The sequence below is a fragment of the Pseudophryne corroboree genome, unplaced genomic scaffold, assembly GCF_028390025.1.
Source record: "Pseudophryne corroboree isolate aPseCor3 unplaced genomic scaffold, aPseCor3.hap2 scaffold_1536, whole genome shotgun sequence".
Classification (NCBI taxonomy): domain Eukaryota; kingdom Metazoa; phylum Chordata; class Amphibia; order Anura; family Myobatrachidae; genus Pseudophryne; species Pseudophryne corroboree.
In genome coordinates, this window is record NW_026968168.1 from 4,915 (window position 1) to 29,361 (window position 24,447).

Here is a 24,447-nt window from a genome sequence, read left to right on the forward strand (position 1 = left end):
TATGTAGCATTGCAAAAATAATAACTTAAGGTTACTTGTTATCCAAGTATGTATATTAGAAATGTGCAGTGCCAATATTTAGAGGTACCAATAGAGTTTGGAGTTTTTTTGATAGTTGGAACCTAAGACTTGTCACATACTGTGTGCAACTCAAGCATGCAGACCCAGAAGAAAGACAAAATAAACACCTGCAATTTATTGTTGATCTTTTTGTTAGTCATAATGATACTATTCTTTTAAGCCACTCAGGGTTATTTAGAAAAAAGAAAGGTAAGAGAAAAACCTGTAATTTCATTTTGACAGTTTTTTGTTTGTCAAAATTAGACTTTTAAGCCACTCAAGGTTACTTAGACAAAATGGAATCTATAGTTTACCCAATATACCACCAAATGGTTGACATTTTACTAAGTATGCATAAGTATATACCTTTAAAAGATGGGCTCATCCGGAATTTGTTTCGGGGATCTCTCGCACCCTAAGCAAGAATCAACTGTGCATGTCTTTTTTATGTATATTAATGAAATTGTAAGTAAAACTGTTTGTATACATTAGTGAGTATTTTAAAATGCTATTAAATACTATCAGATATTAAGGACTTTAAAAGTACATGAAGAGATGGGCTCGTCCGGGATTTGAACCCGGGACCTCTCGCACCCGAAGCGAGAATCATACCCCTAGACCAACGAGCCATCTGCCTAAGGTCTTCTCATTCAGATTTTACCATTTTTAAAGTAAAACTCAAATTATTTAATAAAAAAATGCAATAAGCTGGAAAAAAAGATGTTACATTTTAAAAATACCATAACTATTTAAAAAATTTATTTGTAGCATAGCTAAAATGTTTCCTTAAGGTCAATTTTTGGTCCAAGTATGCATATTTGGAAATTTCAGTGCCAAGATTTATGGGTTCCTATAGAGTTTTAACTTTTCTAATAGCTGGAACCTAAGACTTGTCTCATACTGTGTGCAACTTAAGCATACAGACCAAGAAGAAAGAAAAAAACAAAAACCTGCAATTAATTGTTGACCTTTTTGTTTGTCAAAAAGAGACTATTCTTTTAAGCCACTCATTGTTTCTTAGAAAAAAGCAAGGTAAGAGAAAAACCTGTAATTTCATTTTGACTGTTTTTTATTTGTCAAAATGAGACTTCTTTGAAGCCACTCAAAGTTACTTAGACAAAATGGAATCTACAGTTTACCCAATATACCACCAAATGGTTGACAGTTTACTAAATATGCATAAGTATATACTTTTTTTTATGGATTGGCAAAAGAAAAATTCACTTGATGCTTTTGACACAGGCAATTGACATCAATCAGATAATGGAACCATGGTATTTAAAAGAACCTGAGAAGATGGGCTCGTCTGCGATTTAATCCCAGGACCTCTCGCACCCTAAGCGAGAATCATACCCCTATACCAACGAGCCTACTGTTCATGTATTTTCATGTATACTAATGAAATTGGAAGTGAAACTGTTGGAATACATTAGTATTTTAAAATACTATCAGATAATTGAACTAAGCACTTTTAAAGAACCTGAGAAAACAGGCTCATCCAGGATATGAACCTGGGACCTTTTGCACCCGAAGCAAGAATCATACACCCTGACCAACAAGCCACTAGCCAAATAATTTCTTATTCAGTTTTTAACATTTTTAAAGTAAAACTCTAATTATTTAAGAAAAAATGCAAATAACTGGAGAAAACACACAATTTCATTTAATGAAGATGAAACATTTTAAAAATAACATAACAACTTAAAACACAAAATGTGTATGTAGCATTGCAAAAATAATAACTTAAGGTTACTTGTTATCCAAGTATGTATATTAGAAATGTGCAGTGCCAATATTTAGAGGTACCAATAGAGTTTGGAGTTTTTTTGATAGTTGGAACCTAAGACTTGTCACATACTGTGTGCAACTCAAGCATGCAGACCCAGAAGAAAGACAAAATAAACACCTGCAATTTATTGTTGATCTTTTTGTTAGTCATAATGATACTATTCTTTTAAGCCACTCAGGGTTATTTAGAAAAAAGAAAGGTAAGAGAAAAACCTGTAATTTCATTTTGACAGTTTTTTGTTTGTCAAAATTAGACTTTTAAGCCACTCAAGGTTACTTAGACAAAATGGAATCTATAGTTTACCCAATATACCACCAAATGGTTGACATTTTACTAAGTATGCATAAGTATATACCTTTAAAAGATGGGCTCATCCGGAATTTGTTTCGGGGATCTCTCGCACCCTAAGCAAGAATCAACTGTGCATGTCTTTTTTATGTATATTAATGAAATTGTAAGTAAAACTGTTTGTATACATTAGTGAGTATTTTAAAATGCTATTAAATACTATCAGATATTAAGGACTTTAAAAGTACATGAAGAGATGGGCTCGTCCGGGATTTGAACCCGGGACCTCTCGCACCCGAAGCGAGAATCATACCCCTAGACCAACGAGCCATCTGCCTAAGGTCTTCTCATTCAGATTTTACCATTTTTAAAGTAAAACTCAAATTATTTAATAAAAAAATGCAATAAGCTGGAAAAAAGATGTTACATTTTAAAAATACCATAACATTTAAAAAAAATTATTTGTAGCATAGCTAAAATGTTTCCTTAAGGTCAATTTTTGGTCCAAGTATGCATATTTGGAAATTTCAGTGCCAAGATTTATGGGTTCCTATAGAGTTTTAACTTTTCTAATAGCTGGAACCTAAGACTTGTCTCATACTGTGTGCAACTTAAGCATACAGACCAAGAAGAAAGAAAAAAACAAAAACCTGCAATTAATTGTTGACCTTTTTGTTTGTCAAAAAGAGACTATTCTTTTAAGCCACTCATTGTTTCTTAGAAAAAAGCAAGGTAAGAGAAAAACCTGTAATTTCATTTTGACTGTTTTTTATTTGTCAAAATGAGACTTCTTTGAAGCCACTCAAAGTTACTTAGACAAAATGGAATCTACAGTTTACCCAATATACCACCAAATGGTTGACAGTTTACTAAATATGCATAAGTATATACTTTTTTTTATGGATTGGCAAAAGAAAAATTCACTTGATGCTTTTGACTCAGGCAATTGACATCAATCAGATAATGGAACCATGGTATTTAAAAGAACCTGAGAAGATGGACTCGTCTGTGATTTAATCCCAGGATCTCTCGCACCCTAAGTGAGAATCATACCCCTATACCAACGAGCCTACTGTTCATGTATTTTCATGTATACTAAGGAAATTGGAAGTGAAACTGTTGGAATACATTAGTATTTTAAAATACTATCAGATAATTGAACTAAGCACTTTTAAAGAACCTGAGAAAACAGGCTCATCCAGGATATGAACCTGGGACCTTTTGCACCCGAAGCAAGAATCATACACCCTGACCAACAAGCCACTAGCCAAATAATTTCTTATTCAGTTTTTAACATTTTTAAAGTATAACTCTAATTATTTAAGAAAAAATGCAAATAACTGGAGAAAACACACAATTTCATTTAATGAAGATGAAACATTTTAAAAATAACATAACAACTTAAAACAAAAAATGTGTATGTAGCATTGCAAAAATAATAACTTAAGGTTACTTGTTATCCAAGTATGTATATTAGAAATGTGCAGTGCCAATATTTAGAGGTCCCAATAGAGTTTGGAGTTTTTTTGATAGTTGGAACCTAAGACTTGTCACATACTGTGTGCAACTCAAGCATGCAGACCCAGAAGAAAGACAAAATAAACACCTGCAATTTATTGTTGATCTTTTTGTTAGTCATAATGATACTATTCTTTTAAGCCACTCAGGGTTATTTAGAAAAAAGAAAGGTAAGAGAAAAACCTGTAATTTCATTTTGACAGTTTTTTGTTTGTCAAAATTAGACTTTTAAGCCACTCAAGGTTACTTAGACAAAATGGAATCTATAGTTTACCCAATATACCACCAAATGGTTGACATTTTTACTAAGTATGCATAAGTATATACCTTTAAAAGATGGGCTCATCCGGAATTTGTTTCGGGGATCTCTCGCACCCTAAGCAAGAATCAACTGTGCATGTCTTTTTTATGTATATTAATGAAATTGTAAGTAAAACTGTTTGTATACATTAGTGAGTATTTTAAAATTCTATTAAATACTATCAGATATTAAGGACTTTAAAAGTACATGAAGAGATGGGCTCGTCCGGGATTTGAACCCGGGACCTCTCGCACCCGAAGCAAGAATCATACCCCTAGACCAACGAGCCATCTGCCTAAGGTCTTCTCATTCAGATTTTACAATTTTTAAAGTAAAACTCAAATTATTTAATAAAAAAATGCAATAAGCTGGAAAAAAAGATGTTACATTTTAAAAATACCACAACTATTTAAAAAAATTATTTGTAGCATAGCTAAAATGTTTCCTTAAGGTCAATTTTTGGTCCAAGTATGCATATTTGGAAATTTCAGTGCCAAGATTTATGGGTTCCTATAGAGTTTTAACTTTTCTAATAGCTGGAACCTAAGACTTGTCTCATACTGTGTGCAACTTAAGCGTACAGACCAAGAAGAAAGAAAAAAACAAAAACCTGCAATTAATTGTTGACCTTTTTGTTTGTCAAAAAGAGACTATTCTTTTAAGCCACTCATTGTTTCTTAGAAAAAAGCAAGGTAAGAGAAAAACCTGTAATTTCATTTTGACTGTTTTTTATTTGTCAAAATGAGACTTCTTTGAAGCCACTCAAAGTTACTTAGACAAAATGGAATCTACAGTTTACCCAATATACCACCAAATGGTTGACAGTTTACTAAATATGCATAAGTATATACTTTTTTTATGGATTGGCAAAAGAAAAATTCACTTGATGCTTTTGACTCAGGCAATTGACATCAATCAGATAATGGAACCATGGTATTTAAAAGAACCTGAGAAGATGGGCTCATCTGCGATTTAATCCCAGTACCTCTCGCACCCTAAGCGAGAATCATACCCCTATACCAACGAGCCTACTGTTCATGTATTTTCATGTATACTAATGAAATTGGAAGTGAAACTGTTGGAATACATTAGTATTTTAAAATACTATCAGATAATTGAACTAAGCACTTTTAAAGAACCTGAGAAAACAGGCTCATCCAGGATATGAACCTGGGACCTTTTGCACCCAAAGCAAGAATTATACACCTTGACCAACAAGCCACTAACCAAATAATTTCTTATTCAGTTTTTAACATTTTTAAAGTAAAACTCTAATTATTTAAGAAAAAATGCAAATAACTGGAGAAAACACACAATTTCATTTAATGAAGATGAAACATTTTAAAAATAACATAACAACTTAAAACAAAAAATGTGTATGTAGCATTGCAAAAATAATAACTTAAGGTTACTTGTTATCCAAGTATGTATATTAGAAATGTGCAGTGCCAATATTTAGAGGTCCCAATAGAGTTTGGAGTTTTTTTGATAGTTGGAACCTAAGACTTGTCACATACTGTGTGCACCTCAAGCATGCAGACCCAGAAGAAAGACAAAATAAACACCTGCAATTTATTGTTGATCTTTTTGTTAGTCATAATGATACTATTCTTTTAAGCCACTCAGGGTTATTTAAAAAAAAGAAAGGTAAGAGAAAAACCTGTAATTTCATTTTGACAGTTTTTTGTTTGTCAAAATTAGACTTTTAAGCCACTCAAGGTTACTTAGACAAAATGGAATCTATAGTTTACCCAATATACCACCAAATGGTTGACATTTTACTAAGTATGCATAAGTATATACCTTTAAAAGATGGGCTCATCCGGAATTTGTTTCGGGGATCTCTCGCACCCTAAGCAAGAATCAACTGTGCATGTCTATTTTATGTATATTAATGAAATTGTAAGTAAAACTGTTTGTATACATTAGTGAGTATTTTAAAATCTATTAAATACTATCAGATATTAAGGACTTTAAAAGTACATGAAGAGATGGGCTCGTCCGGGATTTGAACCCGGGACCTCTCGCACCCGAAGCGAGAATCATACCCCTAGACCAACGAGCCATCTGCCTAAGGTCTTCTCATTCAGATTTTACCATTTTTAAAGTAAAACTCAAATTATTTAATAAAAAAATGCAATAAGCTGGAAAAAAAGATGTTACATTTTAAAAATACCATAACTATTTAAAAAAATTATTTGTAGCATAGCTAAAATGTTTCCTTAAGGTCAATATTTGGTCCAAGTATGCATATTTGGAAATTTCAGTGCCAAGATTTATGGGTTCCTATAGAGTTTTAACTTTTCTAATAGCTGGAACCTAAGACTTGTCTCATACTGTGTGCAACTTAAGCATATAGACCAAGAAGAAAGAAAAAAACAAAAACCTGCAATTAATTGTTGACCTTTTTGTTTGTCAAAAAGAGACTATTCTTTTAAGCCACTCATTGTTTCTTAGAAAAAAGCAAGGTAAGAGAAAAACCTGTAATTTCATTTTGACTGTTTTTTATTTGTCAAAATGAGACTTCTTTGAAGCCACTCAAAGTTACTTAGACAAAATGGAATCTACAGTTTACCCAATATACCACCAAATGGTTGACAGTTTACTAAATATGCATAAGTATATACTTTTTTTTATGGATTGGCAAAAGAAAAATTCACTTGATGCTTTTGACTCAGGCAATTGACATCAATCAGATAATGGAACCATGGTATTTAAAAGAACCTGAGAAGATGGGCTCGTCTGTGATTTAATCCCAGGACCTCTCGCACCCTAAGCGAGAATCATACCCCTATACCAACGAGCCTACTGTTCATGTATTTTCATGTATACTAAGGAAATTGGAAGTGAAACTGTTGGAATACATTAGTATTTTAAAATACTATCAGATAATTGAACTAAGCACTTTTAAAGAACCTGAGAAAACAGGCTCATCCAGGATATGAACCTGGGACCTTTTGCACCCGAAGCAAGAATCATACACCCTGACCAACAAGCCACTAGCCAAATAATTTCTTATTCAGTTTTTAACATTTTTAAAGTAAAACTCTAATTATTTAAGAAAAAATGCAAATAACTGGAGAAAACACACAATTTCATTTAATGAAGATGAAACATTTTAAAAATAACATAACAACTTAAAACAAAAAATGTGTATGTAGCATTGCAAAAATAATAACTTAAGGTTACTTGTTATCCAAGTATGTATATTAGAAATGTGCAGTGCCAATATTTAGAGGTCCCAATAGAGTTTGGAGTTTTTTTGATAGTTGGAACCTAAGACTTGTCACATACTGTGTGCAACTCAAGCATGCAGACCCAGAAGAAAGACAAAATAAACACCTGCAATTTATTGTTGATCTTTTTGTTAGTCATAATGATACTATTCTTTTAAGCCACTCAGGGTTATTTAGAAAAAAGAAAGGTAAGAGAAAAACCTGTAATTTAATTTTGACAGTTTTTTGTTTGTCAAAATTAGACTTTTAAGCCACTCAAGGTTACTTAGACAAAATGGAATCTATAGTTTACCCAATATACCACCAAATGGTTGACATTTTACTAAGTATGCATAAGTATATACCTTTAAAAGATGGGCTCATCCGGAATTTGTTTCGGGGATCTCTCGCACCCTAAGCAAGAATCAACTGTGCATGTCTTTTTTATGTATATTAATGAAATTGTAAGTAAAACTGTTTGTATACATTAGTGAGTATTTTAAAATGCTATTAAATACTATCAGATATTAAGGACTTTAAAAGTACATGAAGAGATGGGCTCGTCCGGGACCTCTCGCACCCGAAGCGAGAATCATACCCCTAGACCAACGAGCCATCTGCCTAAGGTCTTCTCATTCAGATTTTACCATTTTTAAAGTAAAACTCAAATTATTTAATAAAAAAATGCAATAAGCTGGAAAAAAAGATGTTACATTTTAAAAATACCATAACTATTTAAAAAAATTATTTGTAGCATAGCTAAAATGTTTCCTTAAGGTCAATATTTGGTCCAAGTATGCATATTTGGAAATTTCAGTGCCAAGATTTATGGGTTCCTATAGAGTTTTAACTTTTCTAATAGCTGGAACCTAAGACTTGTCTCATACTGTGTGCAACTTAAGCATATAGACCAAGAAGAAAGAAAAAAACAAAAACCTGCAATTAATTGTTGACCTTTTTGTTTGTCAAAAAGAGACTATTCTTTTAAGCCACTCATTGTTTCTTAGAAAAAAGCAAGGTAAGAGAAAAACCTGTAATTTCATTTTGACTGTTTTTTATTTGTCAAAATGAGACTTCTTTGAAGCCACTCAAAGTTACTTAGACAAAATGGAATCTACAGTTTACCCAATATACCACCAAATGGTTGACAGTTTACTAAATATGCATAAGTATATACTTTTTTTATGGATTGGCAAAAGAAAAATTCACTTGATGCTTTTGACTCAGGCAATTGACATCAACCAGATAATGGAACCATGGTATTTAAAAGAACCTGAGAAGATGGGCTCGTCTGTGATTTAATCCCAGGACCTCTCGCACCCTAAGCGAGAATCATACCCCTATACCAACGAGCCTACTGTTCATGTATTTTCATGTATACTAAGGAAATTGGAAGTGAAACTGTTGGAATACATTAGTATTTTAAAATACTATCAGATAATTGAACTAAGCACTTTTAAAGAACCTGAGAAAACAGGCTCATCCAGGATATGAACCTGGGACCTTTTGCACCCGAAGCAAGAATCATACACCCTGACCAACAAGCCACTAGCCAAATAATTTCTTATTCAGTTTTTAACATTTTTAAAGTAAAACTCTAATTATTTAAGAAAAAATGCAAATAACTGGAGAAAACACACAATTTCATTTAATGAAGATGAAACATTTTAAAAATAACATAACAACTTAAAACAAAAAATGTGTATGTAGCATTGCAAAAATAATAACTTAAGGTTACTTGTTATCCAAGTATGTATATTAGAAATGTGCAGTGCCAATATTTAGAGGTCCCAATAGAGTTTGGAGTTTTTTTGATAGTTGGAACCTAAGACTTGTCACATACTGTGTGCAACTCAAGCATGCAGACCCAGAAGAAAGACAAAATAAACACCTGCAATTTATTGTTGATCTTTTTGTTAGTCATAATGATACTATTCTTTTAAGCCACTCAGGGTTATTTAGAAAAAAGAAAGGTAAGAGAAAAACCTGTAATTTCATTTTGACAGTTTTTTGTTTGTCAAAATTAGACTTTTAAGCCACTCAAGGTTACTTAGACAAAATGGAATCTATAGTTTACCCAATATACCACCAAATGGTTGACATTTTACTAAGTATGCATAAGTATATACCTTTAAAAGATGGGCTCATCCGGAATTTGTTTCGGGGATCTCTCGCACCCTAAGAAAGAATCAACTGTGCATGTCTTTTTTATGTATATTAATGAAATTGTAAGTAAAACTGTTTGTATACATTAGTGAGTATTTTAAAATGCTATTAAATACTATCAGATATTAAGGACTTTAAAAGTACATGAAGAGATGGGCTCATCCGGGATTTGAACCCGGGACCTCTCGCACCCGAAGCGAGAATCATACCCCTAGACCAACGAGCCATCTGCCTAAGGTCTTCTCATTCAGATTTTACCATTTTTAAAGTAAAACTCAAATTATTTAATAAAAAAATGCAATAAGCTGGAAAAAAAGATGTTACATTTTAAAAATACCATAACTATTTAAAAAAAATATTTGTAGCATAGCTAAAATGTTTCCTTAAGGTCAATTTTTGGTCCAAGTATGCATATTTGGAAATTTCAGTGCCAAGATTTATGGGTTCCTATAGAGTTTTAACTTTTCTAATAGCTGGAACCCAAGACTTGTCTCATACTGTGTGCAACTTAAGCATACAGACCAAGAAGAAAGAAAAAAACAAAAACCTGCAATTAATTGTTGACCTTTTTGTTTGTCAAAAAGAGACTATTCTTTTAAGCCACTCATTGTTTCTTAGAAAAAAGCAAGGTAAGAGAAAAACCTGTAATTTCATTTTGACTGTTTTTATATGTCAAAATGAGACTTCTTTGAAGCCACTCAAAGTTACTTAGACAAAATGGAATCTACAGTTTACCCAATATACCACCAAATGGTTGACAGTTTACTAAATATGCATAAGTATATACTTTTTTAATGGATTGGCAAAAGAAAAATTCACTTGATGCTTTTGACTCAGGCAATTGACATCAATCAGATAATGGAACCATGGTATTTAAAATAACCTGAGAAGATGGGCTCGTCTGCGATTTAATCCCAGGACCTCTCGCACCCTAAGCGAGAATCATACCCCTATACCAACGAGCCTACTGTTCATGTATTTTCATGTATACTAAGGAAATTGGAAGTGAAACTGTTGGAATACATTAGTATTTTAAAATACTATCAGATAATTGAACTAAGCACTTTTAAAGAACCTGAGAAAACAGGCTCATCCAGGATATGAACCTGGGACCTTTTGCACCCGAAGCAAGAATCATACACCCTGACCAACAAGCCACTAGCCAAATAATTTCTTATTCAGTTTTTAACATTTTTAAAGTAAAACTCTAATTATTTAAGAAAAAATGCAAATAACTGGAGAAAACACACAATTTCATTTAATGAAGATGAAACATTTTAAAAATAACATAACAACTTAAAACAAAAAATGTGTATGTAGCATTGCAAAAATAATAACTTAAGGTTACTTGTTATCCAAGTATGTATATTAGAAATGTGCAGTGCCAATATTTAGAGGTACCAATAGAGTTTGGACTTTTTTTGATAGTTGGAACCTAAGACTTGTCACATACTGTGTGCAACTCAAGCATGCAGACCCAGAAGAAAGACAAAATAAACACCTGCAATTTATTGTTGATCTTTTTGTTAGTCATAATGATACTATTCTTTTAAGCCACTCAGGGTTATTTAGAAAAAAGAAAGGTAAGAGAAAAACCTGTAATTTCATTTTGACAGTTTTTTGTTTGTCAAAATTAGACTTTTAAGCCACTCAAGGTTACTTAGACAAAATGGAATCTATAGTTTACCCAATATACCACCAAATGGTTGACATTTTACTAAGTATGCATAAGTTTATACCTTTAAAAGATGGGCTCATCCGGGATTTGTACCGGGGATCTCTCGCACCCTAAGCAAGAATCAATGAGCCCACTGTGCATGTCTTTTTTATGTATATTAATGAAATTGTAAGTAAAACTGTTTGTATATTAAATGCTATTAAATACTATCAAATATTAAGGACTTTAAAAGTACATGAAGAGATGGGCTCGTCTGGGATTTGAACCCGGGACTTCTCGCTCCCGAAGCGAGAACCATACCCCTAGACCAACGAGCCATCTGCCTAAGGTGCTCTCATTCAGATTTTACCATTTTTAAAGTAAAACTCAAATTTTTTAATAAAAAAATGCAATAAGCTGGAAAAAAAGATGTTACATTTTAAAAATACCATAACAATTTAAAAAATTATTTGTAGCATAGCTAAAATGTTTCCTTAAGGTAAATTTTTGGTCCAAGTATGCATATTTGGAAATTTCAGTGCCAAGATTTATGGGTTCCTATAGAGTTTTAACTTTTATGATAGCTGGAACCTAAGACTTGTCTCATACTGTGTGCAACTTAAGCATACAGACCAAGAAGATAGAAAAAAACAAAAACCTGCAATTAATTGTTGATCTTTTTGTTTGTCAAAAAGAGACTATTCTTTTAAGCAACTCATTGTTTCTTAGAAAAAAGCAAGGTAAGAGAAAAACCTGTAATTTCATTTTGACTGTTTTTTATTTGTCAAAATGAGACTTCTTTGAAGCCACTCAAAGTTACTTAGACAAAATGGAATCTACAGTTTACCCAATATACCACCAAATGGTTGACAGTTTACTAAATATGCATAAGTATATACTTTTTTTATGGATTGGCAAAAGAAAAATTCACTTGATGCTTTTGACTCAGGCAATTGACATCAATCAGATAATGGAACCATGGTATTTAAAAGAACCTGAGAAGATGGGCTCATCTGCGATTTAATCCCAGTACCTCTCGCACCCTAAGCGAGAATCATACCCCTATACCAACGAGCCTACTGTTCATGTATTTTCATGTATACTAATGAAATTGGAAGTGAAACTGTTGGAATACATTAGTATTTTAAAATACTATCAGATAATTGAACTAAGCACTTTTAAAGAACCTGAGAAAACAGGCTCATCCAGGATATGAACCTGGGACCTTTTGCACCCAAAGCAAGAATCATACACCCTGACCAACAAGCCACTAACCAAATAATTTCTTATTCAGTTTTTAACATTTTTAAAGTAAAACTCTAATTATTTAAGAAAAAATGCAAATAACTGGAGAAAACACACAATTTCATTTAATGAAGATGAAACATTTTAGAAATAACATAACAACTTAAAACAAAAAATGTGTATGTAGCATTGCAAAAATAATAACTTAAGGTTACTTGTTATCCAAGTATGTATATTAGAAATGTGCAGTGCCAATATTTAGAGGTCCCAATAGAGTTTGGAGTTTTTTTGATAGTTGGAACCTAAGACTTGTCACATACTGTGTGCAACTCAAGCATGCAGACCCAGAAGAAAGACAAAATAAACACCTGCAATTTATTGTTGATATTTTTGTTAGTCATAATGATACTATTCTTTTAAGCCACTCAGTGTTATTTAGAAAAAAGAAAGGTAAGAGAAAAACCTGTAATTTCATTTTGACAGTTTTTTGTTTGTCAAAATTAGACTTTTAAGCCACTCAAGGTTACTTAGACAAAATGGAATCTATAGTTTACCCAATATACCACCAAATGGTTGACATTTTACTAAGTATGCATAACTATATACCTTTAAAAGATGGGCTCATCCAGAATTTGTTTCGGGGATCTCTCGCACCCTAAGCAAGAATCAACTGTGCATGTCTTTTTTATGTATATTAATGAAATTGTAAGTAAAACTGTTTGTATACATTAGTGAGTATTTTAAAATGCTATTAAATACTATCAGATATTAAGGACTTTAAAAGTACATGAAGAGATGGGCTCGTCCGGGATTTGAACCCGGGACCTCTCGCACCCGAAGCGAGAATCATACCCCTAGACCAACGAGCCATCTGCCTAAGGTCTTCTCATTCAGATTTTACCATTTTTAAAGTAAAACTCAAATTATTTAATAAAAAAATGCAATAAGCTGGAAAAAAGATGTTACATTTTAAAAATACCATAACTATTAAAAAAAATTATTTGTAGCATAGCTAAAATGTTTCCTTAAGGTCAATTTTTGGTCCAAGTATGCATATTTGGAAATTTCAGTGCCAAGATTTATGGGTTCCTATAGAGTTTTAACTTTTCTAATAGCTGGAACCTAAGACTTGTCTCATACTGTGTGCAACTTAAGCATACAGACCAAGAAGAAAGAAAAAAACAAAAACCTGCAATTAATTGTTGACCTTTTTGTTTGTCAAAAAGAGACTATTCTTTTAAGCCACTCATTGTTTCTTAGAAAAAAGCAAGGTAAGAGAAAAACCTGTAATTTCATTTTGACTGTTTTTTATTTGTCAAAATGAGACTTCTTTGAAGCCACTCAAAGTTACTTAGACAAAATGGAATCTACAGTTTACCCAATATACCACCAAATGGTTGACAGTTTACTAAATATGCATAAGTATATACTTTTTTTTATGGATTGGCAAAAGAAAAATTCACTTGATGCTTTTGACTCAGGCAATTGACATCAATCAGATAATGGAACCATGGTATTTAAAAGAACCTGAGAAGATGGGCTCGTCTGCGATTTAATCCCAGGACCTCTCGCACCCTAAGCGAGAATCATACCCCTATACCAACGAGCCTACTGTTCATGTATTTTCATGTATACTAATGAAATTGGAAGTGAAACTGTTGGAATACATTAGTATTTTAAAATACTATCAGATAATTGAACTAAGCACTTTTAAAGAACCTGAGAAAACAGGCTCATCCAGGATATGAACCTGGGACCTTTTGCACCCGAAGCAAGAATCATACACCCTGACCAACAAGCCACTAGCCAAATAATTTCTTATTCAGTTTTTAACATTTTTAAAGTAAAACTCTAATTATTTAAGAAAAAATGCAAATAACTGGAGAAAACACACAATTTCATTTAATGAAGATGAAACATTTTAAAAATAACATAACAACTTAAAACAAAAAATGTGTATGTAGCATTGCAAAAATAATAACTTAAGGTTACTTGTTATCCAAGTATGTATATTAGAAATGTGCAGTGCCAATATTTAGAGGTACCAATAGAGTTTGGACTTTTTTTGAAAGTTGGAACCTAAGACTTGTCACATACTGTGTGCAACTCAAGCATGCAGACCCAGAAGAAAGACAAAATAAACACCTGCAATTTATTGTTGATCTTTTTGTTAGTCATAATGATACTATTCTTTTAAGCCACTCAGGGTTATTTAGAAAAAAGAAAGGTAAGAGAAAAACCTGTAATTTCATTTTGACAGTTTTTTGTTTGTCAAAATTAGACTTTTAAGCCACTCAAGGTAACTTAGACAAAATGGAATCTATAGTTTACCCAATATACCACCAAATGGTTGACATTTTACTAAGTATGCATAAGTATATACCTTTAAAAGATGGGCTCATCCGGGATTTGTACCGGGGATCTCTCGCACACTAAGCAAGAATCAATGAGCCCACTGTGCATGTCTTTTTTATGTATATTAATGAAATTGTAAGTAAAACTGTTTGTATATTAAATGCTATTAAATACTATCAGATATTAAGGACTTTAAAAGTACATGAAGAGATGGGCTCGTCCGGGATTTGAACCCGGGACCTCTCGCACCCGAAGCGAGAACCATACCCCTAGACCAACGAGCCATCTGCCTAAGGTGTTCTCATTCAGATTTTACCATTTTTAAAGTAAAACTCTAATTTTTTAATAAAAAAATGCAATAAGCTGGAAAAAAAGATGTTACATTTTAAAAATACCATAACAATTTAAAAAAATTATTTGTAGCATAGCTAAAATGTTTCCTTAAGGTAAATTTTTGGTCCAAGTATGCATATTTGGATATTTCAGTGCCAAGATTTATGGGTTCCTATAGAGTTTTAACTTTTCTGATAGCTGGAATCTAAGACTTGTCTCATACTGTGTGCAACTTAAGCATACAGACCAAGAAGATAGAAAAAAACAAAAACCTGCAATTAATTGTTGATCTTTTTGTTTGTCAAAAAGAGACTATTCTTTTAAGCTACTCATTGTTTCTTAGAAAAAAGCAAGGTAAGAGAAAAACCTGTAATTTCATTTTGACTGTTTTTTATTTGTCAAAATGAGACTTCTTTGAAGCCACTCAAAGTTACTTAGACAAAATGGAATCTACAGTTTACCCAATATACCACCAAATGGTTGACAGTTTACTAAATATGCATAAGTATATACTTTTTTTATGGATTGGCAAAAGAAAAATTCACTTGATGCTTTTGACTCAGGCAATTGACATCAATCAGATAATGGAACCATGGTATTTAAAAGAACCTGAGAAGATGGGCTCATCTGCGATTTAATCCCAGTACCTCTCGCACCCTAAGCGAGAATCATACCCCTATACCAACGAGCCTACTGGTCATGTATTTTCATGTATACTAATGAAATTGGAAGTGAAACTGTTGGAATACATTAGTATTTTAAAATACTATCAGATAATTGAACTAAGCACTTTTAAAGAACCTGAGAAAACAGGCTCATCCAGCATATGAACCTGGGACCTTTTGCACCCAAAGCAAGAATTATACACCTTGACCAACAAGCCACTAACCAAATAATTTCTTATTCAGTTTTTAACATTTTTAAAGTAAAACTCTAATTATTTAAGAAAAAATGCAAATAACTGGAGAAAACACACAATTTCATTTAATGAAGATGAAACATTTTAAAAATAACATAACAACTTAAAACAAAAAATGTGTATGTAGCATTGCAAAAATAATAACTTAAGGTTACTTGTTATCCAAGTATGTATATTAGAAATGTGCAGTGCCAATATTTAGAGGTCCCAATAGAGTTTGGAGTTTTTTTGATAGTTGGAACCTAAGACTTGTCACATACTGTGTGCACCTCAAGCATGCAGACCCAGAAGAAAGACAAAATAAACACCTGCAATTTATTGTTGATCTTTTTGTTAGTCATAATGATACTATTCTTTTAAGCCACTCAGGGTTATTTAAAAAAAAAGAAAAGTAAGAGAAAAACCTGTAATTTCATTTTGACAGTTTTTTGTTTGTCAAAATTAGACTTTTAAGCCACTCAAGGTTACTTAGACAAAATGGAATCTATAGTTTACCCAATATACCACCAAATGGTTGACATTTTACTAAGTATGCATAAGTATATACCTTTAAAAAATGGGCTCATCCGGAATTTGTTTCGGGGATCTCTCGCACCCTAAGCAAGAATCAACTGTGCATGTCTATTTTATGTATATTAATGAAATTGTAAGTAAAACTGTTTGTATATATTAGTGAGTATTTTAAAATGCTATTAAATACTATCAGATATTAAGGACTTTAAAAGTACATGAAGAGATGGGCTCGTCCGGGATTTGAACCCGGGACCTCTCGCACCCGAAGCGAGAATCATACCCCTAGACCAACGAGCCAGCTGTCTAAAGTTTTCTCATTCAGATTTTACCATTTTAAAGCAAAACTCAAATTATTTAATAAAAAAAATGCAATAAGCTGGAAAAAAGATGTTACATTTTAAAAATACCATAACATTTTAAAAAAATTATTTGTAGCATAGCTAAAATGTTTCCTTAAGGTCAATTTTTGGTCCAAGTATGCATATTTGGAAATTTCAGTGCCAAGATTTATGGGTTCCTATAGAGTTTTAACTTTTCTAATAGCTGGAACCTAAGACTTGTTTCATACTGTGTGCAACTTAAGCATACAGACCAAGAAGAAATAAAAAAACAAAAACCTGCAATTAATTGTTGACCTTTTTGTTTGTCAAAAAGAGACTATTCTTTTAAGCCACTCATTGTTTCTTAGAAAAAAGCAAGGTAAGAGAAAAACCTGAAATTTCATTTTGACTGTTTTTTATTTGTCAAAATGAGACTTCTTTGAAGCCACTCAAAGTTACTTAGACAAAATGGAATCTACAGTTTACCCAATATACCACCAAATGGTTGACAGTTTACTAAATATGCATAAGTATATACTTTTTTTTATGGATTGGCAAAAGAAAAATTCACTTGATGCTTTTGACTCAGGCAATTGACATCAATCAGATAATGGAACCATGGTATTTAAAAGAACCTGAGAAGATGGGCTCGTCTGCGATTTAATCCCAGGACCTCTCGCACCCTAAGCGAGAATCATACCCCTATACCAATGAGCCTACTGTTCATGTATTTTCATGTATACTAATGAAATTGGAAGTGAAACTGTTGGAATACATTAGTATTTTAAAATACTATCAGATAATTGAACTAAGCACTTTTAAAGAACCTGAGAAAACAGGCTCATCCAGGATATGAACCTGGGACCTTTTGCACCCGAAGCAAGAATCATACACCCTGACCAACAAGCCACTAGCCAAATAATTTCTTATTCAGTTTTTAACATTTTTAAAGTAAAACTCTAATTATTTAAGAAAAAATGCAAATAACTGGAGAAAACACACAATTTCATTTAATGAAGATGAAACATTTTAAAAATAACATAACAACTTAAAACAAAAAATGTGTATGTAGCATTGCAAAAATAATAACTTAAGGTTACTTGTTATCCAAGTATGTATATTAGAAATGTGCAGTGCCAATATTTAGAGGTACCAATAGAGTTTGGACTTTTTTTGAAAGTTGGAACCTAAGACTTGTCACATACTGTGTGCAACTCAAGCATGCAGACCCAGAAGAAAGACAAAATAAACACCTGCAATTTATTGTTGATCTTTTTGTTAGTCATAATGATACTATTCTTTTAAGCCACTCAGGGTTATTTAGAAAAAAGAAAGGTAAGAGAAAAACCTGTAATTTCATTTTGACAGTTTTTTGTTTGTCAAAATTAGACTTTTAAGCCACTCAAGGTTACTTAGACAAAATGGAATCTATAGTTTACCCAATATACCACCAAATGGTTGACATTTTACTAAGTATGCATAAGTATATACCTTTAAAAGATGGGCTCATCCGGGATTTGTACCGGGGATCTCTCGCACACTAAGCAAGAATCAATGAGCCCACTGTGCATGTCTTTTTTATGTATATTAATGAAATTGTAAGTAAAACTGTTTGTATATTAAATGCTATTAAATACTATCAAATATTAAGGACTTTAAAAGTACATGAAGAGATGGGCTCGTCTGGGATTTGAACCCGGGACTTCTCGCTCCCGAAGCGAGAACCATACCCCTAGACCAATGAGCCATCTGCCTAAGGTGCTCTCATTCAGATTTTACCATTTTTAAAGTAAAACTCAAATTTTTTAATAAAAAAATGCAATAAGCTGGAAAAAAAGATGTTACATTTTAAAAATACCATAACAATTTAAAAAATTATTTGTAGCATAGCTAAAATGTTTCCTTAAGGTAAATTTTTGGTCCAAGTATGCATATTTGGAAATTTCAGTGCCAAGATTTATGGGTTCCTTTAGAGTTTTAACTTTTCTGATAGCTGGAACCTAAGACTTGTCTCATACTGTGTGCAACTTAAGCATACAGACCAAGAAGATAGAAAAAAACAAAAACCTGCAATTAATTGTTGATCTTTTTGTTTGTCAAAAAGAGACTATTCTTTTAAGCAACTCATTGTTTCTTAGAAAAAAGCAAGGTAAGAGAAAAACCTGTAATTTCATTTTGACTGTTTTTTATTTGTCAAAATGAGACTTCTTTGAAGCCACTCAAAGTTACTTAGACAAAATGGAATCTACAGTTTACCCAATATACCACCAAATGGTTGACAGTTTACTAAATATGCATAAGTATATACTTTTTTTATGGATTGGCAAAAGAAAAATTCACTTGATGCTTTTGACTCAGGCAATTGACATCAATCAGATAATGGAACCATGGTATTTAAAAGAACCTGAGAAGATGGGCTCATCTGCGATTTAATCCCAGTACCTCTCGCACCCTAAGCGAGAATCATACCCCTATACCAACGAGCCTACTGTTCATGTATTTTCATGTATACTAATGAAATTGGAAGTGAAACTGTTGGAATACATTAGTATTTTAAAATACTATCAGATAATTGAACTAAGCACTTTTAAAGAACCTGAGAAAACAGGCTCATCCAGGATATGAACCTGGGACCTTTTGCACCCAAAGCAAGAATCATACACCCTGACCAACAAGCCACTAACCAAATAATTTCTTATTCAGTTTTTAACATTTTTAAAGTAAAACTCTAATTATTTAAGAAAAAATGCAAATAACTGGAGAAAACACACAATTTCATTTAATGAAGATGAAACATTTTAGAAATAACATAACAACTTAAAACAAAAAATGTGTATGTAGCATTGCAAAAATAATAACTTAAGGTTACTTGTTATCCAAGTATGTATATTAGAAATGTGCAGTGCCAATATTTAGAGGTCCCAATAGAGTTTGGAGTTTTTTTGATAGTTGGAACCTAAGACTTGTCACATACTGTGTGCAACTCAAGCATGCAGACCCAGAAGAAAGACAAAATAAACACCTGCAATTTATTGTTGATATTTTTGTTAGTCATAATGATACTATTCTTTTAAGCCACTCAGTGTTATTTAGAAAAAAGAAAGGTAAGAGAAAAACCTGTAATTTCATTTTGACAGTTTTTTGTTTGTCAAAATTAGACTTTTAAGCCACTCAAGGTTACTTAGACAAAATGGAATCTATAGTTTACCCAATATACCACCAAATGGTTGACATTTTACTAAGTATGCATAACTATATACCTTTAAAAGATGGGCTCATCCAGAATTTGTTTCGGGGATCTCTCGCACCCTAAGCAAGAATCAACTGTGCATGTCTTTTTTATGTATATTAATGAAATTGTAAGTAAAACTGTTTGTATACATTAGTGAGTATTTTAAAATGCTATTAAATACTATCAGATATTAAGGACTTTAAAAGTACATGAAGAGATGGGCTCGTCCGGGATTTGAACCCGGGACCTCTCGCACCCGAAGCGAGAATCATACCCCTAGACCAACGAGCCATCTGCCTAAGGTCTTCTCATTCAGATTTTACCATTTTTAAAGTAAAACTCAAATTATTTAATAAAAAAATGCAATAAGCTGGAAAAAAGATGTTACATTTTAAAAATACCATAACTATTAAAAAAAATTATTTGTAGCATAGCTAAAATGTTTCCTTAAGGTCAATTTTTGGTCCAAGTATGCATATTTGGAAATTTCAGTGCCAAGATTTATGGGTTCCTATAGAGTTTTAACTTTTCTAATAGCTGGAACCTAAGACTTGTCTCATACTGTGTGCAACTTAAGCATACAGACCAAGAAGAAAGAAAAAAACAAAAACCTGCAATTAATTGTTGACCTTTTTGTTTGTCAAAAAGAGACTATTCTTTTAAGCCACTCATTGTTTCTTAGAAAAAAGCAAGGTAAGAGAAAAACCTGTAATTTCATTTTGACTGTTTTTTATTTGTCAAAATGAGACTTCTTTGAAGCCACTCAAAGTTACTTAGACAAAATGGAATCTACAGTTTACCCAATATACCACCAAATGGTTGACAGTTTACTAAATATGCATAAGTATATACTTTTTTTTATGGATTGGCAAAAGAAAAATTCACTTGATGCTTTTGACTCAGGCAATTGACATCAATCAGATAATGGAACCATGGTATTTAAAAGAACCTGAGAAGATGGGCTCGTCTGCGATTTAATCCCAGGACCTCTCGCACCCTAAGCGAGAATCATACCCCTATACCAACGAGCCTACTGTTCATGTATTTTCATGTATACTAATGAAATTGGAAGTGAAACTGTTGGAATACATTAGTATTTTAAAATACTATCAGATAATTGAACTAAGCACTTTTAAAGAACCTGAGAAAACAGGCTCATCCAGGATATGAACCTGGGACCTTTTGCACCCGAAGCAAGAATCATACACCCTGACCAACAAGCCACTAGCCAAATAATTTCTTATTCAGTTTTTAACATTTTTAAAGTAAAACTCTAATTATTTAAGAAAAAATGCAAATAACTGGAGAAAACACACAATTTCATTTAATGAAGATGAAACATTTTAAAAATAACATAACAACTTAAAACAAAAAATGTGTATGTAGCATTGCAAAAATAATAACTTAAGGTTACTTGTTATCCAAGTATGTATATTAGAAATGTGCAGTGCCAATATTTAGAGGTACCAATAGAGTTTGGACTTTTTTTGAAAGTTGGAACCTAAGACTTGTCACATACTGTGTGCAACTCAAGCATGCAGACCCAGAAGAAAGACAAAATAAACACCTGCAATTTATTGTTGATCTTTTTGTTAGTCATAATGATACTATTCTTTTAAGCCACTCAGGGTTATTTAGAAAAAAGAAAGGTAAGAGAAAAACCTGTAATTTCATTTTGACAGTTTTTTGTTTGTCAAAATTAGACTTTTAAGCCACTCAAGGTAACTTAGACAAAATGGAATCTATAGTTTACCCAATATACCACCAAATGGTTGACATTTTACTAAGTATGCATAAGTATATACCTTTAAAAGATGGGCTCATCCGGGATTTGTACCGGGGATCTCTCGCACACTAAGCAAGAATCAATGAGCCCACTGTGCATGTCTTTTTTATGTATATTAATGAAATTGTAAGTAAAACTGTTTGTATATTAAATGCTATTAAATACTATCAGATATTAAGGACTTTAAAAGTACATGAAGAGATGGGCTCGTCCGGGATTTGAACCCGGGACCTCTCGCACCCGAAGCGAGAACCATACCCCTAGACCAACGAGCCATCTGCCTAAGGTGTTCTCATTCAGATTTTACCATTTTTAAAGTAAAACTCTAATTTTTTAATAAAAAAATGCAATAAGCTGGAAAAAAAGATGTTACATTTTAAAAATACCATAACAATTTAAAAAAATTATTTGTAGCATAGCTAAAATGTTTCCTTAAGGTAAATTTTTGGTCCAAGTATGCATATTTGGATATTTCAGTGCCAAGATTTATGGGTTCCTATAGAGTTTTAACTTTTCTGATAGCTGGAATCTAAGACTTGTCTCATACTGTGTGCAACTTAAGCATACAGACCAAGAAGATAGAAAAAAACAAAAACCTGCAATTAATTGTTGATCTTTTTGTTTGTCAAAAAGAGACTATTCTTTTAAGCTACTCATTGTTTCTTAGAAAAAAGCAAGGTAAGAGAAAAACCTGTAATTTCATTTTGACTGTTTTTTATTTGTCAAAATGAGACTTCTTTGAAGCCACTCAAAGTTACTTAGACAAAATGGAATCTACAGTTTACCCAATATACCACCAAATGGTTGACAGTTTACTAAATATGCATAAGTATATACTTTTTTTATGGATTGGCAAAAGAAAAATTCACTTGATGCTTTTGACTCAGGCAATTGACATCAATCAGATAATGGAACCATGGTATTTAAAAGAACCTGAGAAGATGGGCTCATCTGCGATTTAATCCCAGTACCTCTCGCACCCTAAGCGAGAATCATACCCCTATACCAACGAGCCTACTGGTCATGTATTTTCATGTATACTAATGAAATTGGAAGTGAAACTGTTGGAATACATTAGTATTTTAAAATACTATCAGATAATTGAACTAAGCACTTTTAAAGAACCTGAGAAAACAGGCTCATCCAGCATATGAACCTGGGACCTTTTGCACCCAAAGCAAGAATTATACACCTTGACCAACAAGCCACTAACCAAATAATTTCTTATTCATTTTTTAACATTTTTAAAGTAAAACTCTAATTATTTAAGAAAAAATGCAAATAACTGGAGAAAACACACAATTTCATTTAATGAAGATGAAACATTTTAAAAATAACATAACAACTTAAAACAAAAAATGTGTATGTAGCATTGCAAAAATAATAACTTAAGGTTACTTGTTATCCAAGTATGTATATTAGAAATGTGCAGTGCCAATATTTAGAGGTCCCAATAGAGTTTGGAGTTTTTTTGATAGTTGGAACCTAAGACTTGTCACATACTGTGTGCACCTCAAGCATGCAGACCCAGAAGAAAGACAAAATAAACACCTGCAATTTATTGTTGATCTTTTTGTTAGTCATAATGATACTATTCTTTTAAGCCACTCAGGGTTATTTAAAAAAAAAGAAAAGTAAGAGAAAAACCTGTAATTTCATTTTGACAGTTTTTTGTTTGTCAAAATTAGACTTTTAAGCCACTCAAGGTTACTTAGACAAAATGGAATCTATAGTTTACCCAATATACCACCAAATGGTTGACATTTTACTAAGTATGCATAAGTATATACCTTTAAAAAATGGGCTCATCCGGAATTTGTTTCGGGGATCTCTCGCACCCTAAGCAAGAATCAACTGTGCATGTCTATTTTATGTATATTAATGAAATTGTAAGTAAAACTGTTTGTATACATTAGTGAGTATTTTAAAATGCTATTAAATACTATCAGATATTAAGGACTTTAAAAGTACATGAAGAGATGGGCTCGTCCGGGATTTGAACCCGGGACCTCTCGCACCCGAAGCGAGAATCATACCCCTAGACCAACGAGCCAGCTGTCTAAAGTTTTCTCATTCAGATTTTACCATTTTAAAGCAAAACTCAAATTATTTAATAAAAAAAATGCAATAAGCTGGAAAAAAGATGTTACATTTTAAAAATACCATAACATTTTAAAAAAATTATTTGTAGCATAGCTAAAATGTTTCCTTAAGGTCAATTTTTGGTCCAAGTATGCATATTTGGAAATTTCAGTGCCAAGATTTATGGGTTCCTATAGAGTTTTAACTTTTCTAATAGCTGGAACCTAAGACTTGTTTCATACTGTGTGCAACTTAAGCATACAGACCAAGAAGAAATAAAAAAACAAAAACCTGCAATTAATTGTTGACCTTTTTGTTTGTCAAAAAGAGACTATTCTTTTAAGCCACTCATTGTTTCTTAGAAAAAAGCAAGGTAAGAGAAAAACCTGAAATTTCATTTTGACTGTTTTTTATTTGTCAAAATGAGACTTCTTTGAAGCCACTCAAAGTTACTTAGACAAAATGGAATCTACAGTTTACCCAATATACCACCAAATGGTTGACAGTTTACTAAATATGCATAAGTATATACTTTTTTTTATGGATTGGCAAAAGAAAAATTCACTTGATGCTTTTGACTCAGGCAATTGACATCAATCAGATAATGGAACCATGGTATTTAAAAGAACCTGAGAAGATGGGCTCGTCTGCGATTTAATCCCAGGACC

At 32.3% G+C, this 24,447-nt stretch overlaps 11 non-coding genes across 11 annotated transcripts; all 11 read right to left on the bottom strand.

Annotated features, from left to right (window-relative positions):
* Window positions 1-617: 617 nt before the first annotated feature.
* On the bottom strand, window positions 618-689 carry TRNAP-CGG (transfer RNA proline (anticodon CGG)). Its single transcript has one exon. It is a non-coding gene; the product is annotated as a tRNA-Pro (tRNA).
* A 1,706-nt stretch (window positions 690-2,395) lies between these two features.
* On the bottom strand, window positions 2,396-2,467 carry TRNAP-CGG (transfer RNA proline (anticodon CGG)). The gene has a single exon. It is a non-coding gene; the product is annotated as a tRNA-Pro (tRNA).
* A 1,706-nt stretch (window positions 2,468-4,173) lies between these two features.
* On the bottom strand, window positions 4,174-4,245 carry TRNAP-CGG (transfer RNA proline (anticodon CGG)). Its single transcript has one exon. It is a non-coding gene; the product is annotated as a tRNA-Pro (tRNA).
* Window positions 4,246-5,949: 1,704 nt separating this feature from the next.
* Window positions 5,950-6,021, bottom strand: TRNAP-CGG (transfer RNA proline (anticodon CGG)). Its single transcript has one exon. It is a non-coding gene; the product is annotated as a tRNA-Pro (tRNA).
* A 3,470-nt stretch (window positions 6,022-9,491) lies between these two features.
* Window positions 9,492-9,563, bottom strand: TRNAP-CGG (transfer RNA proline (anticodon CGG)). The gene has a single exon. It is a non-coding gene; the product is annotated as a tRNA-Pro (tRNA).
* Window positions 9,564-13,036: 3,473 nt separating this feature from the next.
* TRNAP-CGG (transfer RNA proline (anticodon CGG)) lies at window positions 13,037-13,108 on the bottom strand. The gene has a single exon. It is a non-coding gene; the product is annotated as a tRNA-Pro (tRNA).
* A 1,698-nt stretch (window positions 13,109-14,806) lies between these two features.
* Window positions 14,807-14,878, bottom strand: TRNAP-CGG (transfer RNA proline (anticodon CGG)). The gene has a single exon. It is a non-coding gene; the product is annotated as a tRNA-Pro (tRNA).
* A 1,706-nt stretch (window positions 14,879-16,584) lies between these two features.
* TRNAP-CGG (transfer RNA proline (anticodon CGG)) lies at window positions 16,585-16,656 on the bottom strand. The gene has a single exon. It is a non-coding gene; the product is annotated as a tRNA-Pro (tRNA).
* Window positions 16,657-20,130: 3,474 nt separating this feature from the next.
* On the bottom strand, window positions 20,131-20,202 carry TRNAP-CGG (transfer RNA proline (anticodon CGG)). The gene has a single exon. It is a non-coding gene; the product is annotated as a tRNA-Pro (tRNA).
* A 1,698-nt stretch (window positions 20,203-21,900) lies between these two features.
* TRNAP-CGG (transfer RNA proline (anticodon CGG)) lies at window positions 21,901-21,972 on the bottom strand. The gene has a single exon. It is a non-coding gene; the product is annotated as a tRNA-Pro (tRNA).
* A 1,706-nt stretch (window positions 21,973-23,678) lies between these two features.
* Window positions 23,679-23,750, bottom strand: TRNAP-CGG (transfer RNA proline (anticodon CGG)). Its single transcript has one exon. It is a non-coding gene; the product is annotated as a tRNA-Pro (tRNA).
* Window positions 23,751-24,447: the final 697 nt, after the last annotated feature.